Source organism: Taudactylus pleione, unplaced genomic scaffold (genome assembly GCF_031769625.1).
Source record: "Taudactylus pleione unplaced genomic scaffold, aTauple2 ptg000282l, whole genome shotgun sequence".
In the NCBI taxonomy this organism is placed as follows: domain Eukaryota; kingdom Metazoa; phylum Chordata; class Amphibia; order Anura; family Myobatrachidae; genus Taudactylus; species Taudactylus pleione.
Window position 1 is genome coordinate 8,583,278 of NW_028284684.1, and position 18,265 is coordinate 8,601,542.

The window sequence follows — 18,265 nt, forward strand, 5'->3', positions numbered from 1 at the left end:
CCCCCACTGCACAGTGCATAGCTCCCCCAGACACACACATGATGCGACACACATTGCTTCACCCTCTTCCCTGATTGGCCTGCCACCCACTGAGTACCACCTCCAACATTATAATTAGAAACAAATACTGTTATAAAATGAGTCTAGGTATTAACAGGCAGAAGGTAACAGGTCCCTGCTCATAAGCTTACCACCTATACGATAATAGTATTGGAGTTTAATAAATGAGGTTAAGTGCTACATAATTAATACTGATCCAGCCAGATTGCAAGGCTAACAAGTTCTTGGTGGGCATATAGCAAAGTGGAGTCAGTGGGTAGAGTCAGTCTAGAAAGAGCACAGAAGTAAGCTATGAATGAACAGTGCCAGCCCTGTGACAGGGCTGCTACTGCACCCTTTGCTACACCTGCCCCCTAAGAGGCTCTCAAGCTGTCATGACTAAGCACCCTGGGGTGTGGGTAGGGGGTAGCACCCTCTTCAGCACACTAGCATGCTGCTCAGAACATCCTATAGACACTCCATGCAGCAGAACAAATCCCACAGCACTTTGGGAAAAGACATGGGGCTGGATGTAGTGAGTGTGGCCAGTCCATGAAGAGGGCTTAATTACCACTTATCCAGCTTTAATATGCGTCATACAAAGTGTATTGTGTGTATTCCAGTATATACCGGACCAGTGATCACAGTAAGCCATTAGATGTGGCAGTAGGTCCATCCTGCAAGAGCTGAATGTTTTTATTTTAGATGTGGGCACCATTCCAGAGTATTAGAGCAAGTCCGGGAGCCTGGGAGCAACCTAGCACTGCCCTGGACATATATGTGCATATTGGGCTCTATAGCAGTGCATCCCTAACAGTGCATGTTTTGCAGATCTCCAAGTTGATGCACAGGTTATTTATTACTAGCTGATACATATCAAAAGATCCACAGGTGGTGCTAATTATTTCATTTGTGATAGTGAGAAGAACATGCAGTACTTGTAAAATTCTATTATATTACTATTTCTATTGTAGTTATGGTGTGGGCTGGGGAGGGGGGTTTCCAGGCAGATGGAAACCCCCCCTGCATTTGCCTATGGTACTAAATGGAAAATGTGATAAAAACCCTGTTTTCAGGGTTTTAATGCATTTCCATATGCACTATTGGGTGGCCGCCGGATCTCCGACGTGGAGGGTAACACCAGCTTTTGCTGGCGTTACCCTATAGAAGCCCATGGGCTTCTACCGCATCGTGCTGGTATGAGGTATCTGATCGGATCCCTCCCAACATGCATCCCGGCCGCCGCGTCACTCTTCATAAACCCAGAAGTCCATGGCACAGCGCTGACCGCAAAGGACAGCTCTTATCAGAAGAGCTGTCCTTTGTGGTACTGATCGCATATGTTAATACATATGTGATCAGTAAGGATGATGTGACTGGTGGGATGTACTCCTCACAGTTAGTACATCCCGCCCAGGAAGTCTCTCCCAACATAGTGAGGAAGCCGTGAGCCAGAATAGGGCGTTGGTTGCAGTACTGCTAATACCATCCCCAGGACATCCCGCCCTGTGCGATGGCACTGACCACACCGCCCTCCTTATACCATGGACTGTGTAAAAGGGAGGTAATTGGGTAGAATAGCTTATGGAGGTTAAGTGGGTGGTTCAATGCTATAACAAACTTGCCCGAACAGTTGAGTTTTGAGGGAATCCTTGAAGGTTTGGAGCCTAGAGGAAAGTCTTGTTGTGGGAGGGACATATTATTAGTTTGTTACATGTGGTAATTTGTAAGATTATGGAATTACATTAATTTGTTCTAAACTAGTGTACAAACTTTGCCAATTTTGAGGTTTACATTTACTAAAGAGCACAGCATTTGTTCTATGGTCTATGGTAGGCATGCTATCTACTGTAGCAAAAGCTGGTGGGATTGCAAACCTTAATGGATTGACTCACATCAACTCTTTACCACCTTGTCCTGGGAGTGTTGTCATGTGATCAAGCTCCAGCACCAAACAAGCTTGTGTCTGAACATTTCAGATTTCTCTTCAGCAGGGACAAAAGAATGCATGACCCGTTAGCCTTTCTTCTTCATGTTACGGGAGCTTTTATAAAAAATTGTGAAAGAACCTGTGCCTGGTACCTCAGATGAACTTACAACTGCAAACTGCTTTCTCTACTGTTAAGACACTATATTGGATATTTAGGTACATTTCACTGGCTTGTGAGTGCTTGTATTTATAAGTGTGTGTGTAAGAAACTTTGAAGCAAGATTTGAAATGGATATAACCCGCCTGCAGCTATTCAGTACTCTATTATATTCAAAGGACTATGCCAAGATCACTAGTCAATCTGTATTGCCTCTGCATAAAAGCACTTACCGCGGCTCTCCTACAGTCCGGAGAAAAAGCTGGTTATCGTCTGTGCGCTTCTGTTTGTTTTTTTAAACACAAACATATTTTCCTTAAAATCGATGAATGCCTGGGAAGACACCGGCTTATAACTGTGGGGGGCAACAGAGGTGAATACAAATATGTATCTGTAACTCAACAGGATTACATAGTTATTTATTAAAACAACACTAAATCTACAGCACTCCAAACAGCAACTGAGTATAGAGTATAGTATGGGTGAAATTGTCATCCAATCAAAACTGCCATGGTAAGACTCTTTGTCTCTTCTGTTTTAATATATTATATTATTAATTATTCAGTATGTGATTGATCATAGCAAGAACACAATAATATTATTTAGATATATTTCAATGAAAGTGTTTGCTTATTTGTTTGTCTGCCTCCTTCTACTGATACTTCATGGCCAGCTAAACCCACAAAGCCCTAGTGAGCTTTTTGTTTAATTTCCCTTTGAAATCAACAGCATAAAGTGATGAAGAGCCTTGGGGTATTGAATGCAGAAGGTCTTCCCAGACACATAACGTGAAATCATCAGCGTTGTCTGGGCCTGATTCAGAGCCGCTCGTAAGCGGGCGCTCGTTCGCTCCGAGCGATGTTCGCACATCTGCGCATGCGTATGGGTCGTAATGCACATGCGCCAACCAGTCAGTGCGGTCGGAAATCGAGCGCTCGCAAAATAGCGAGTGCCTGCTAATTTGAGTGACAGGATGAGACGTTTGTGGGTGGTAACAGGGGAAGGTGCTTGAAAACGGGGAGTGGAGATCCGAACGCAGGCGTGCCATAAGGTCAAAACGGGCGTTTTAAGTGTGTGCATAATTAACAAAGCAGCGTCATCGGCCACGTCACTTGGTTGTTTCTTAGCCTGAACTGTTCGCATGATTGCGGTAGGAAAATCGTACCACAAGCACAGCGAGCAGTTCAGATGCCTTTCGATGTACTCGATTAATCAAATAAATAGCGGAGATGACGTAGAATGCGAGCGGCCAGGGGGCGTCTTTACAAAATAGCGAGTGCATGTTTCGTGCGCTCGCTCAGACATAGAGGCGTCAACAGACCTCAAAGAGCGAGCGCTCAATTTAAATAGCCGGCCCCTTTTTCTGAACGAGCGAGCGCAAATAGCGTCCGGCTCTGCATCAGGCCCTCTGTTTAGTAGATACTGGAGGCTGAATAGTCAGAGCAGAAAAAAAATAAACATATTGAAATATTTCTGCAAAACTACATCTCACAATATTATTTGATTCATTAATAAATTGCCTAATTAAAAGAAGCTTATGCCAGATTCTTCATCTTGATCTTAATTGGAATGAACAATGCTTTTCTCTTTTAGATGCTAGGAGACAGCGCCTTGCAAAAGTATTCTGAATCTTGACCAATTTTTTTATTTTACTGAATGAAAAAACCTACTTTGAAATTTTGTTCATTGTGAATTTTGTTCATTCTGAATTTTGCATCTATTTGAACAAGACGCCGTTTCCTCGTTGCTGAAAACCAGCCCCACAACATAATGCTACCACCACCATACTCTAATTTGTGCAACACAAATTACTTCGCATTTTAGCTTGGAAGGTCAATCTTGATCTCAGAGCCTTTTCCTACAGTGTAACTGGATGACTTATTTTTAGCAAACTCCAGGTGATTTATTTTGCATAGTGATCATCCAGACCATCGTTATGTAGAACTTTTGGTATGGCACCTTTATGCCTGCCTCAACTACTGAACTGAATAGGTCCTTCATGAGATTGCTGTCCTCTTTGTGGCTTCTCTTACAAGTTTCCTTTGTGTTTGCAAAGAGAGTTTTGAAGGACGACCATTAAGGGGCACATCCACTAGCAGGCTTTGAAACTACTGCACGATTACGACATTGTAATCGTGCAGTCGTTTCACAGTCTGTGCTGTGCCAACACTGAACGAGCAGTCGTTCAGTGTAGGCACATCAATCATCCCCTAACATGCTCAACCTGACGTTATCGTCAGGTTGACCAGCATGTTCGGGCGATGATTGATGTCGGAAGCGATCAGCGGGAGCGGGCTTCGCTGGTCGTTTCCGAAATTAATGTGCGCGATTTGTGCTCGATTACTGAGCGATTGCACGATTACGATGTCATTAGAGTTTTCACTACACAGGATTTGTTACTTAATATACTGTGGGGTCTATTTACTTAGCAGTGTTAGGAGACATAGTGAAAAGTGATAAGAAAGTGATAAGGTGCCAGCCAATCAGCTCCCAACTGTCATTTTGCAAACACAGCCTGTGAGATGGCAGTTGGGAGCTGATTGGCTAGCACCTGATTACTTTCTTATCACTTTTCACTCTGTCTCCTAACAGTGCTTAATAAATAGACCCCTGTATCCTATTTGTTTTCTTTTCAGAAATATGTTTTTTGTAAAACAATGTAATGTAAGTAAAACTACATTTGAGCTTCACTACTTTCAAATAAATAAATTACAGATAATAAAATTTCAGTGTAGAATTTATTATTCTGTACAATAAAATAATTGGTCAGGAATTGTGTTACTTTAGCAATGCACTGTATACAGTTATAGAGGGCAAGCACTGTTTGCATTGCATTTTCATTTTTAGCACTTGTCATGTGGCATATTCCCAAGGTATTCCTCTGAATACAGACTTTTGTTATCACCTTGTAACATCTCATAACCATTGCTTTCAAACAGCATGCTATATTATGTCTCCTTCTGCACAATGCTTTCAAATGGCAGATTATACACAGAAGTGAATAGTATCAAGAATTAAATCCAAAAGCCAACAGTTCTGCATTCATATGCACAGACATCACATTGAAAGCTTCCAATCCAGAATGTTTAATTCCCCACTAGGAAAACAACAGTAAAAGGCAGAGACATTCTGCAAATGTATACGTGGTATTAATTAAATAAATTCCTGGGTATGCAATTGTGCTGAGGGATATATTTTGACAGCTAAAGAATAAGGTGCTTAATAATTTATATTTACACTTCTATCTTAGATCATTCTTTTAGAATGGCTGCTATTTCCTGTTTTGTCTCTAAACATTTTGTTATCATAAAGCCTGCAGCAAGCACAGGTCTGTTGTTTTTCTTAGGTTGTTTTTTTTTTTTTTTTCAACAAAAAAATTATTAAGAAGAACAATAATATAGAATAGTGCTCCTACAGTATGCAGTCGTTGAGCTATAATTGACAAAATGATTTGCTATTGCGCAGTTAGTAGGAGACGATGGCAGCTGTAGTTCATTGGTAACTAGGCAACCAAAGATTACTGTTTTTGTCAGGGATAACTTGGCGCAACTAGTACATGAATTCAGCTCACATTTTCAAACCAAGCTTGAATCCCAAAAGCTTTCAACTTCTATAGAATTACATAGCTAATAGGTGATATATATAGAATATAAAACATATAAAACTCTGCATTTACTAATATGGAAAATACTACAATTTACTGCAGACAAAGCTAAAACTGAATTAAAAGAGTAATGCAACTAGAAATTACAAAATATATCAGTCACACAACTTCTGCCTACATTGGGAAACCTAGGGGTAAATTTAAGTGCTGGTTTTTTAGAAGTGGAGATGTTGCCATAGCAACCAATCAGAATCTACTTAACATTCTACAAGATAATAGCTAGAATCTGATTTGTTGCTATGGGCAAAACCTCCACTTCTAAAAACTCGCACTTTAGTAAATATAACCTCTAGCCTGAGCCAATGGGTTTTTCCATTATGAAAACTTGCAATCTCTAAGGTTTATATTAGCCATCTAAATACAAATCTAAAGCTGGGTACACACGATGTGTGTACCCAGCAACTGCAGATGCGACTGGACACTGTATTGGGCAATCTGTACACACTGCACGATCTGGTGTACGACCGCACGATATATCGTTCCCCCGCCGCATACAGAAGCATGATGTCTTTCCTCGAATCTTCAGATTGGCATGCACTGCAGACCGATCTGAAGATGCAACGAATAATGCACAGGAGCGTGCAATAGTGCGTACACACTGGACGATGTGGATGATTTGTCATTCCAATTCGTTGGAAATTTACAAAATCTAATATATCGTCTAATGTGTACCCAGCTTTAGTTTCTATGACAAACCTAAACTATTTTAGTACTGATACAAATGTTGCAAGCAATACTCACTTTACAATTAGAAGTTAATATATTAATTTATTTTACTCGTAATTCCATTACCCAAGCATAAGCATATATAAATGTGATTCCCCGTACTTAGTGAGGCTACAGATGGTGCAGTGCATGTGTAAGCTGGAGTCAGTGGCGTATCTATAATGGGTGCAGTGTGTGCGGGGCACACAGGTCCCCGGGTCGAGGGGGGCCCCGCACCGCACACCCTGCACCCATATTAGTTTAAACTTATCTTTCCGTGGTCCCGCGTTGGGTGTCAACGTTGCTCAGAACACTGGAAAGTGGCCGCCGTGGCCATTTTCCCTGTGTTCTGTGCATGCGCAGTAGACTCTGGGCACACTCTAGTGCCCAGAGTCTACTAATGCTGCGGTGGCTGACCAGCCACGTCAGTCGGCTGCCGGCCACCGGGGAGAGAGGAGGCAGCCCCGCACGGGGAGTGCACACACCCCCCCCCTCCTCTATTAAGATGCCACTGGCTGGAGTCCCATCTGTAGTGGAGCCACCTTCTCACTTGCTCCTTCAGCAGCAACTTTAGGCTCACATGGCTTTTTTGACCACACTACAGCAGAGGCAAGAGTTACTCATCCAAAAGCAACCAATGAGAGCAGCAAGTATTTTTATATTTTTATTAATAATGACCCTAGAGGTACGATAGAATGGGTCAATTTACTTAAAGTGGTAGTAAAAGTGGGTTTTTTTTGGATTCACATTGTAATACAGGTTAAATAGAAGCAGTAACTAAGATCTCTAATGCAATATTCAGGACACACAACATTATACACTATAAGAGTACAGTAGTTTGTTTCTGCAAAATCTATATAAAACAGCAATACTGGATTGAATAACACAATATTACATTTGGATAAATAACACTAATCTTACTAACTGTACCAGAAATAAGGATTATGGGTATATTTACTATGTTTTAGAAGTGGAGATGTTGCCCATAGCAACCAATCAGATTTTAGCTATTGTCTTCTAGAAGGTGAAAGTGAAATGTTAAGTAGAATCTGATTGGTTGCTATGGGCAACATCTCCATTTCTAAAAACTCTCACTTTAGTAAATATACCCCTAACTGTTTATTCACATTCACTAACAAATACAATCTAACAATATTCCTACAATTCTATGTCTGCAAGATCTTACAGGCTTCTCAGTAATACAAATAATTCCTACAGTCCTATGTAGTATATCGTGTTCAACGACTATTCTGGAATAAATAATGGTCCACTTAACCTAACTGAAATGTCCAGTACACTCTGAAAGTTATAGGCACTCTCTCAGGGTTTTGTGTGGCAATACGGGCTGCAGCTGGGTCTCTGTGTACACAGTTGGGGCCTTTGCTGTAAAACTGTATGTTGCAGTACTGTTATCAAGATTAATAGTAGCAATGTTTATCACACCAACTAATTGTAATAAATGGGTTTCTCCCACCAAGGTGCCTATTTCTTATTTTAATTTTCTGGGGCCAGAAGGACCCCGATATTTAACATTCTAACCATGAGAAGTAGCGCAGTGAGGGGGGGAGCAGGTATTAATTACCCACAGCCTCTGCCTTACCTGTCAACGTCAGTGTCTCCTCAGCCCAGAACACACTGTTGTGTGCTGGGCTAAGTGTCAATCAGCAACAGCAGTTTCTCTTCTGGCTGTGCAGGGTGGAGGGGGGAGCGATCACACTGATCGTGCTTCCCCTCTCCTGGATATTCCCCTGGCGTGGTGTGCACTGGGATGAGATGTGGCATTGGGGGTGGAGTGGGGGCGTGACCTTGCAAATGCATCATCATGGCCCTGTCCCCAGCTACACAATGCCTAGATTACCAGCATTGAGAAGAAGGGACAGGGTCACAATGACGTGATTCAGTGCAAATCACCTCATTGACACCCCAGGACTGCCCTCAAGTGGATGGCTGCAGAGAAGGTACAGGGGGTGTGGAGTTCGTACAGAAGGGTGCAGGGGGTACAGAGGGGTGCGGGGTTGGTACAGGTGGAGCTGGCTGAGAGACTTGCCCACTTTTCTGGGCAGCCGGGAGCGCCACCCGATATTTGTGAGCCTCTTGGCCATTCCGGGAGAGTAGGTAAGTATGTCCGAGTTATGCGACCTGCTGTTTGCTCACTATTCCATGACTAATGTATCCTTTTCTCTTATTATGGGCTTTCTTCTGTCTCTTAACATACACTGCACGTGTGCCCTTCTCTCTGTAGAGCATCATGGCGTGCGCAATCTCAGACAGCGACTGCTCCCATGCCTTCAATAACCACAGCTCAATTGGGACAAAGTTTAAGTGATAACTCACAACTACAGTGTCTTGTAGAGATAGATACATGTTTACCTGCTTAAAATAGACAAATTTAGGCTTTAGGCTTTTTCGCAAGATTGTGGCTAGCTTTGCATGGATAGCAAGTATGCCCGGTTTACCCCAGGAGAAAACAGTAGTGCATAAGCCACTTTAACACTCGGATAAAACAATAACACCATATATGCACCTGGTTTATGACAGTAGTTGTGGCTTGATAACATTAGTATTAGTAGTAACTGCTAATGTTACATTACTCAATGTGTGCACAAGTCCCTTAATGTAGTATCATACCATATAAGTATCATATACATAAGACAATATGTCTGTGTTATTGTATAATTACTAAAGGCACATTTGCCACGTACTGTAAATACAATTATTTACTAATCCGAATACTAAGTAAAAGTACTAATAAAGTTCAAATAAGTACAAACATGTGTTGTCTTCCCATTAAAAAAAATCAAACAAGCTTTCCGGTTGCAGACTGAATGCAAATAACGGAACTAGCAAAAAAAAAAGACACTTATGTTCAACACTACATCAGTCCATATATTGTTTGCAATTAACTAAATACAATACATATTTAGAAAATGACTGCAGTATATTAACTTAGTCAATATTTACTCACCTTCTATACCCCAATACATATCCTACTGTACATTGCAATATCCTATTTACTAACATGAACTATTTATATTTATTTTATTCTCTTTAGCTGTCAATTTCAATACCTAAATCAATATGCAGTCAGAATAGGAGGCATATGTTATTTTCTTGTACTGAGGCTTATTTTGATGCTGGGCAACATAACAGTTGTAAGTCATTGTAGTAATCTGTCCATACATAACTGAGAAGTCTCTTAATTAATATTATATAAAAAAGATATATAACATGAAAATAACCGATTGATACAATTTATGATGTAAAATATAGTTGGACAATACTGGCACAGATCAGTAAGAGACAATTGGAATCAAAAGCCAGGCTATGCGTTCCCGTTAAACATATTTAAAAACGTATAAACTGTTTAAAAAAAAAAATAATACTAACAATAAAAAAATTAGGGATGAGCGGGTTCGGTTCTCAAAGAACCAAACCCACCCGAATTTCGGGGATCCGGGGCGATCCAAGCCAAGCTCCCTGCCCCGGATCCCTCACCAGAGGCAAAACCTTGCAATCTCGCTGTCAGGTCGCGAGGTTTTGTATTGAGCGGGCTTAACGCTGATTGGCTGAGAGTGCCGTCTGTCACGGCTCTCAGCCAATCAGCGTTAAGCCCATTATGCACACAGTCAGGAAGCAAAAGAAGATGGTGCCCGCCATCCCCCGCTGCCTGACACCGCCGGCACCCCCACTGGCAGCATTCCCTGCTGCCGACACCACAGCAGCCGGCACCCCTGCACTACTGCCCCATGTGCTGAGGACACCGTCAGCGACCCCCACACTGCCGACACTGCTGGCACTCCCACACTGAGGACACCACCAGCACCCCTGCACTGCCGTCACTGTCAGCACACATGCACTGAGGACACCGCTGGCACCCCTGCTCTGCCGACACCGCCGGGAACCCTGCATTGAGAACACCCCTGCACTGCCGACACAGTCAGCAAACCTGCACTAAAGACACCACTGGTACTGCTGACATCGCCGGTACCCTTCATTGAGGACACTGCCAGCACCATAGCACTGCCATTCCATGTACTGAGGACACCGTCAGCAACCCCTGCACTGCCGACACAGCCAGCAAACCTGCACTGAAGACACCACTGTCACCCCTGCTCTGCTGACACTGCCGATACCCTGCCCTGAGGATACTGCCAGTACCGCAGCACTGCCATTCCATGTACTGAGGACACCGTCAGCAATCCCGCTCTGCCAACACGGCTGTCACAGTGAGTGCACTATTGGTGTATCCAACCCACACTGTATAACACACTGTATCTGTGTTGAAAATTGGAAGCTGAACTGCCACATGTTAGTATTGCCCACTGTGTCACTTAGCTTAGTCGGCCAGCTAGTTGGATGCAACCTTTTGGCCTTAACTAGATGAAAAAAATTATATTGAGAGGTGGTCAAAATTGATTGGAAATGACTGGAAATAAATGTTATTGAGGTTATTAATACTGTAGGAACAAAATAAGGCCAATTTTATGTGATTTTAGCTGTTTTTTAAAAAAAAAATCCAGATCCAAACCAAACCCAAAAACAATACATGGAGGTGAGATTTGGCAAAAAAATTCCAGATCCAAAACCAGAACACGGGGGTCGGCGCACATCCCTAAAAAAATTGGCTATAAAAAACTTTAGGTATATACACAGTAATAGTTAAATAGAATTACCCATGGGGAACTTTATCTCTGATGAAACCTGACAGTGGCACCTTGATGAATATCTTTCGCCTTCTGTTTAATATGCCCCTAACATTAGACCTACTGTACATGTATAAGAAAAGAAACAATACAGTTATACAATACTTCTGATATGCATATTTTGCAGCTGGGGCTTATTTTCGAAAAACCTTGAGCACAGCTTTATTCAAAGAGCGGCATATGTCTTACAAGCCTGTAAAATGATTATTCTTTTTAGTGAACATGGATTGAATAATGCATAAGAGAATGTTATTTATTGCAGGGAATGAGTCTAAACTGCATTGCTTGTCCCCGGGGCTGGTGGCTTGTGTGTTTTTGATGTCTACTTACACCAGCATTTCCCAGCTGGGAATCATATTTTGTTAAATGCAATTCTTTAAACATCATGTTAAAGTCGCTGCAAAATTATGGAGGCAGTTACATATCCATAGATTTTATGGAACATTTCAAGTAATGGGAGAAGGCAACACTTAGTGGGACCCAGCAGAGAAAACAAAGTTGGTTAAAGTATATCTCTTTCACTGGAAAGCCTAAACACATACATTTTATTACAGGAAAACAAATATAGCTTAGCAAAATTCAATATTCATTTTAAGATTATGACTACTCCATGAATCTCTTCATTGTACTTCACTGCCACTAAACTTTGATGATCTTTGGATTTCTCAGATTTCTGACATAGCAAGTGCATAAGAGATTTTCAACAGATGGATGAGAAATTCAATATAACTAACAATTATCTTGCAAGTTGCAAACAAGTCAATATTCAGTGATATGTCTTAATGCATCTATGACCATTGCTGTTTGGTGCTCAAAAGTACTCTTTAATGGGCTCTTTAGATGCTTATGTTGCATCTAGTTTCATTACCAAGAAGCACAGCAAGAAATATTCAGGGAATGCAATGCTGAGAGAATGTCCATTGTGATTATACAGTGCAGAGAAAAATACATCTAATCTTCATGCTGCCTAATAGATGTGCTGTATGCATTCCCTCTCACAAAACCTTTTGTCCTAATGATTTCAAATCATGCTGTAATTCAGCGCATGAATACCACCCTACTGCTGTTACAGCTTGTACATTACCAGAGGTCTATCAATAACTCCTATTTTGACTTCAAACAGCATTAGTAAAAACTAGTAGAATATCTCTATTTCTTAAAGCGATCCAGCTGTCTCCCTGCTCCTTTTCTATCTCTCCATAGAAGTAGGAGGCATGGTGTACAGTACATAGGTTCCCACAACTTTGTGTCCTGGGTGCTCCAATAGCATATACTGTACTTATACACTACTCTTCTGCCCAGGGCCGTAACAGGGTTGAACAGTGCCATGTGCCAGCACAGCCCACTTTTGCACAGGACATCATGACGTCATGCTTAAAGGGGGCAGAGCCACCAGCATCTGGAAGTGCAGCAGTGACTGGAGCATCTTGAAGATGCTCCGGGCAGCTGTACACACGGTAGAGTGCCTGTCTGTAGCATCCAAAGGACGCTATGGGTGGTGCTGCTGCAGTGATACTGGCTGGCGTTGCACTCTGTGTGGCGACACCAGTCACACACTCCTAGTTAGTGTCCTGCCTCTGCCTGACCATTTGCTTCTGTTTGCCCGCTCTGTCCATCATCCCCTAGAACTGTGTCAGACCACACTTCTGCTTATTCTCTGCCATTTATTTATTTTATCTAACTTTTATATAGTGCCAGCATATCCTGGCACTTTACAAATAGGTACAAAACATAAAATAAGACTGGGTAATAACAGACAAAGAGGTAAAAGACCCTGCTAACAGCTTATATACTACAAGGAAAAGTATACATTAGGAGTAGTGCTACATACTGTATTGCAAATTAGTACTTATTGCAGAGGTTCTTCTACATGATCCAGTCACACAGCAAGGTTGGTCTTGTTTCAGTGGGATGTGTGAGTGTAGAAAGGGCACATATGTAAAGTTATGTGTGAACTGTGTAGAGGCTAGGTAATGGGATAGGATATCTTATGGAGATTATATTGGTGGTCCTAGGATTTGATAAGCTGTCTGAAGAGGTGAGTTTTGAGGGATAGCTTGAAGATTGGAAGACTAGAGGAAAGTCTTATTGTGCATGGGGGGGCATTCCACAGAGTGGGTGCAGACTGAAAAACTCCTGTACTCATGAATGAGCGTGGATGAGAGACATATACATTGTGAGTGTAGGGGTCAAGCTGAACATGTATTGAAATAAGATTATTCCTTATTCTGTATATGTACCAAAACTGGAACTGTATTAGACCATACTTACTGTTTATTCCATATCACTCTGCATGCCAATTAGTCTATCTCTGCTTACCACTTGAACCAACAGTATCCGTATTAAAGCAACCTTTTCTCACGCATATCATCTGTCCAAGTTGCCTCCTTGCTCCTGCCATATCAGATCTAATCTTCTGTCATTAAGGTCCTCGTTGGTAGCTTCTCTAAAATACTGACATCACATAATCACCTTGCCCTTATTCAGTACATTGAAGCTACTTTGTTACACGCTAACTCAACATTTTAAGGACAATTGGCATCTACACTTGGATGGATACATTGCAAGCAGATCATGTAATGCTGGCTCCAGTGATGATAGCAATGGATGATACTGCAATGCCTGCTTAGAATGAAGACCCTGAATGAATGACTAAGCTCCCTGAGACATATGATGGTGTCAATTTATTGCTCAGTGCTAACTACGATTTCAAATGTGTTCTCAGAACTTATTCAATTAACTCTCTGAAGGTGGGTCTTATTCTCACATCATTAAAGGGGATAGCCATAGCCCATGCAACACCCTACATGGAATTGCAAACTTTTGGAAAAGCTTTTGATGCTCTTCAAACTACAGTAGAGGATAAGCTTACTATTCTTTGACATAGGGCCTGATTCATCACGGATCGCAACAGCAACAGTGTACGCAGCAGACCTGCGTATGTAATCGCAGCCGCGATCGCAATAGCAATCCGTGATGAATCAGATCCATTGTGCTCGCTCTATGCTAGAGTACAAAATTGATTTAAGACAATGGATGGGAGATATCGAATGGAATACGGTTGTTAAGAGGCATTGGTTTCAAAAGGCCTTAATGAAAAAATGTAAGCATATATAGGAGTGCATGGACCCTCATTCATGCATTGAAGAAATCATTGACCACTGCATTGCCATAGACTCATGTCTTAATATTTGGTGAAAGAAAAGGCACAAAATGCCGCATTCTTCTACCTTGTTAAATTATGCTGCTATGTCTGGACTTCATGAAATCAGGATCAAAGCCTATGCAGTTTTGGGAAGTAAGAGGTCCCCTATCTCCTTAAGGAAGATTACTTTGCAGAGAGCTTCAACCAGGACTTGGTTGTGCCAGACCTGCTCACTTGTTAGCGCCAGATCTGTTCACTTGTTAGCTGAATGTACTTCATGATGACAAGAAATGCCAGGACATCAATTCAAGATAATACAGTCATGTGTGTGCTATGGTGTTATATATTATTGCAAATAAAAATTAATTACCATATAAAATAATATATACAGTACATTGCTAGACTCTAGGCCTATGGACAATTATATTGATAATGGGATGATTCAAAAGCATCAAATTCCTACATCAGTTCACCATAACAAATAATTTATGGTTCTCCTATTGTCTCTGATAATAAAATCTCAACAATGTCCAGTACCTGTCCCTTCTAATACTCATTTTGTACTTCTTCCTTTTGTTTTACTCTTTTATCTTCTATTTTAGCTGACATGGTTCATTTCAATTGTCTATTACATGACATTTGTTGTTCCATATTTTGGGTTTATTTACCTTGTGATATGCCTGTTCTACTTTTAAAATCTTTGAAAAAATAATCAAGACTGTTCAAGAGCATACTGAAGATCTCAACATGGTACATTCTCTCAAATTTCCAATAGTTCTTGAGATGCCTTGGCTTAGCAAACACAATCTAGCTATTGAGTGGTTGACCAGAAAATTGTCTTTCACCACTGAATTGTGCCCTGAAATATGCATCAAGTCACCTAAATGTATGTTATCAGTATCACCAAGTACTTCTATACTACATTAGTACCAAGATTATACCAACATTTGTTTTTAACAAACAAAAACAAGCTGAAACTCTTTTACCACATTACATTTCTGATTGTCCAATTGATTTGCTCTATTGCACTCAGATTCCTTTTGGATACATTTACACCTTGTTCAATCCTCAACTCCAGACTGAAGGAGTATATTGATGACAACTTGGCATATGGTCTTGGCATTCCTCCATCTACTTTATCAGCTGTGTCAACCAATTTCTTCATAGGAAAGAATAATGGTGGAGAGCATCCATGAGTTATTGCAGACAGCATGAGAAATCCATGAATTATTTGAAAGGCTACATGCACCTAAGTTATTTCCCAAATGGATCTGAAAAGTACTTATAATTTCATCAGAATTTGTTCCAGCAATGAATGGAAAATGGCTGAAGAATGCTCAAGCAGCCTTTCAGCACTTTGTGACTGATGTTTTAAGAGACATTTTAAATCAATCATCATTTACCTACAGTAGATGATTTCCTCATTTATTCATAAAAATCCAGTGAAACACCATAACTGTTTTAGGAGAGTATTAGAACAGTTAAGGACTCATGGGGGTTACTAAGCATTGGGTTCTAGAACCCGGTACTTCCTAAAAATGTTTATGCCTCAAATTTAAAAGGGCAATGCTTATACTAGTGAAACATAACTAGTATAAGCATTGCCCTTTTAAAGTTTGGGCATACATACAATCGGAAGCACCGTGTTTTAGAACAGCAAAATTTTAAAAGTTTATTATTGATAGTGAATGATAGAGTTGAGCAGAACACCAGTTTACTGTGGAAATGGAAAAAAAAGCCAAGCCAGGCAAGGTTTGGTTAGTTTGCAGACAAGAGTTGTCAAAGTTCAAGGTATAGGTTTGGCAGAATATTCGAAAGACCATCCTGGTTCAAGGTATGTTGATATCAAATTGGAGTCCAGTTATCAAACTGAGGTCATGGTTGGAAAGGTCAGAGCAGTCTTCATTCAATCCAGGTCCGGAAACAAGGTTCAGGCATAGAACAGTAGGTTAAGGAACAAGTCACAAATACAGACTTTTATACCCAAAGCCTGCAGAAGATTGTCTGTGACCAGAAAGTGGGCAGAAAGCGGCAACAGCTCACAAAGTTCAAGTATGCCTAAAACAGTAGTCTGCAGAGTCACTGCTGTGGCTCAACCAAAAGTAACACAGGTTCCAAGTACACATGGAACATCCACATCTCCATAGACTTTTCATCTCTTAATCAGACACATTTTGAGATTGCATGGTTATCCTGAAATGCAATCTAATTTACTTCAACCATGGAATGATTATTGGTGCAAGATTTTAAGGATTTCAGAAACTGATGATTTCCAGGGATTTTCATGTGTGCCTGTCTTTAGATTACAAAGAATGGTTGACAAAACAATAAAACATCCATTGAGATTCAGTTCAGTTTGCAAAAATGCAAAAAGGTTGGCCTTCCTGAGCACTATTGGTGACCATACTGAATGCATGGCCACAATCTACCCAATTTTTAATGGCTGCACCATGGGTCTGATATAGAGATGTATGCTAATCCCGTCTTGACTGCGACTTTTAATGCAGCTGCTATGCGAAAATAGACAAATAGCGCAACCGCCGGTAGATGTATTGAGATGCCTACCTGTGGCTTTGTAAATCCAAGAATCTGTGTAAAAATTTGCAGCATCTGTGTAAAATGTTGCAGCATCGGTCGCAGGTCATTCAATCATCAGCCTTCTGAGTAAACCTATGGCTACTTACAATGGACGACCCAACTAAGACGCCAGCACCAGCGATACTGCATGCAAAGATGCAGTCACTTTATCCAACACACCTATGTAATGGTTGCGACCACGTTTTTTTAACCACCCCTCCATTTCCTCCTCTTACCACCCAAAAATGGTCCATAATTGTCAATCGCTTTGTGTCTAATTCCTTTCTGCGAGTGACATCACAGAGGCACTGGCACACATGCGCCGTGCCTCTTAGATGCACGCACTGTAATGAAAATATTGGTACAACTCTGAATCAGCCCCATGTCACAAATATGTCATCTTTATATGGTTTCATGAATATGTTCAAATTCAATGGCCTCCAAGATCACCTGATATCAATTCAATAGCCAATCCAGGGCAGCAGGAATGTGCATTCACAAATATGCAGCAAATGTTTGATGGTATCATGCCAATATGACCCAGTATCTTTGTGCACTCCCAGCACCTTGAATCTATTCCACAATTAATTCAGACGGTTCTCTTGCAAAGGAGGCTCCTACCCACTATCCATGATTAGCTTGATATGTTCTCTTCATGTTTGCATGGGTTACACAACTGTTTGTGTGTGTCTGTATAAAAAAAATAGTAAAAACACACCAAGAAGGGCATACATAGTGTAATAAAGTTAAAACACAGAATGTGACCTTATTGGTAATGCTCATGCATCAAGCAAATTAAAAAAGGCATATCAAAATTCTTGTGTCATGTAAAACTCCACACAGTCACTTAATAATGAACCATCAGCTCTATGGAACCTGTAAATGGGCTATTACAGTATAGTTTTCAACAATGATTTATTATAAAATAGTAAATATAAAACTTGGCTGCTGAAATTATATCAGAATAAAAAGGCTTATGTGAACCACAACACCATCTGCAGTAGGGTATAGCATTCGCTAATAGATAAGTCGACCAACACAATGAATATTATCAATCCCTTCCAAGATGTTCTGGACCAATCTGCAACTTCATCAGGGATGTGTGTCACAGCTTGCCAGAGCCAGGATCCCTCTTACTGGATCTGATAGTGCCGGGTCTCTCCGGGTGGCTGCAGGGCAGTGGCAGATATGTGTTGGTCTGCTACTGGCTGGCACCCATTTCCATTTTGTTCCTCCTGCTGGTGCTCCCTTTCCAGCTGTTGCAGCCGCTGCCGGCATCTCTCTCTGTGCCTAGTGGCTGTTACAGAGTGACTGTGGCTGCCATAGGATCGTGCGTGTCGCTCTG

General features: G+C 41.2%; 1 protein-coding gene across 1 annotated transcript in view; it reads left to right on the forward strand.

The window, feature by feature from the left end:
• Positions 1-18,265, forward strand: part of TMEM132D (transmembrane protein 132D) — a 1,095,696-nt gene that overhangs the window by 1,010,495 nt on the left and 66,936 nt on the right. The window lies entirely within an intron of this gene.